The sequence below is a fragment of the Contarinia nasturtii genome, unplaced genomic scaffold (assembly GCF_009176525.2).
Source record: "Contarinia nasturtii isolate CC-2019 unplaced genomic scaffold, AAFC_CNas_1.1 Cnas_scaffold_129, whole genome shotgun sequence".
NCBI classification, from domain to species: Eukaryota; Metazoa; Arthropoda; class Insecta; order Diptera; family Cecidomyiidae; genus Contarinia; species Contarinia nasturtii.
This window is the reverse complement of record NW_022197486.1, coordinates 13,036,468-13,037,640: the sequence shown is the minus strand read 5'-3', so window position 1 is coordinate 13,037,640 and position 1,173 is coordinate 13,036,468.

Genomic DNA, 1,173 nt, shown 5'->3' with positions numbered 1-1,173 from the left:
GGGGGGGGGGGGGGTCATCCGACACCTAGGAACCCTCGTCATCACCTATGTTCAGGCCACAAAATATTTTCAGCCACATACAATCGAAATTCTAGCAAAAATTGATTTCATCTTTTGCCATAGTCATATGCATAGTCATTGTCTCCGTATTCATTTGACAGTATTTTAAAATAGTGTATTATTCGTTTTTTTACTCGAATATGTGATGAATTTTGTTTTTTAATACATGATATCAAAAAAAGTTTTTCCAGTTTTTTCCTTGCCATTTCATTCATTTGTGTGAAATTGTTCGAATTTTTGCACAGTCAATCGCGACGAAATAAAAAAGGGCAACACATTCAAAAGTGTAATGATGAAAAATTGTATAACTCCATGAAATACAATACACACTTTAAATGGTAAATTCAACTGATGAACAGCATCCTTATCTTATTCTCTGGAAAATAAATATTTATTTTTCACATCTCAGGTGCATGAATCGATGCTTTGAATAGTTGGACGTTGAAATTATTATCCAACCGCATCCGGAACTTTTCTTGCAATACTCCAAAGATAGGTAAACCATTTAAATAATTTACAAAGTATTTTTTCGGTTTGCTGTTATTCGATGAAAAACTTCAAGGCTCAAACCGACATACACACGTAATAGCGTACGACTTATGCACAATCGTTGGCAAAATGTTTGTTTCATGTTAACTCAATGTGTGTATTTTGTAATTGTGGTCAGACCAAAAGTGAAAAGTTTTCAACAAATTTTCTCTGCGGTCAATTTTTGTAATGGAATAAAGAAAGAAACTCAGCAAATAAACTGAAAGGCATTCGTTCAACGCTTTCGGGTCAATTAAAATTGTTTGTGGGTTTGTATGAATAATGACCACACATCGATGTGGTTCATTATGGTCAAATTTGTGAGAAGAATGCATAGCAAAATATTGCTTCCAATGGGCAACAATTATCATGTCCTCATCTTAGAAATGACCTCGATGCTAAAATGTTATGCCACTATCATGCTTGATTCAAAGACAGACGAAAAGTTAAAATGGCAACGAAAATGGGAAAATCGATGAGTTTATTGCATTTCATAACCATGTCTATTTTGAGCTTAATGAGATGGAGAAGTGATGAAATAATGTAGGATACATTAACCATTACCATTTGAATAAAGTGCTGCCA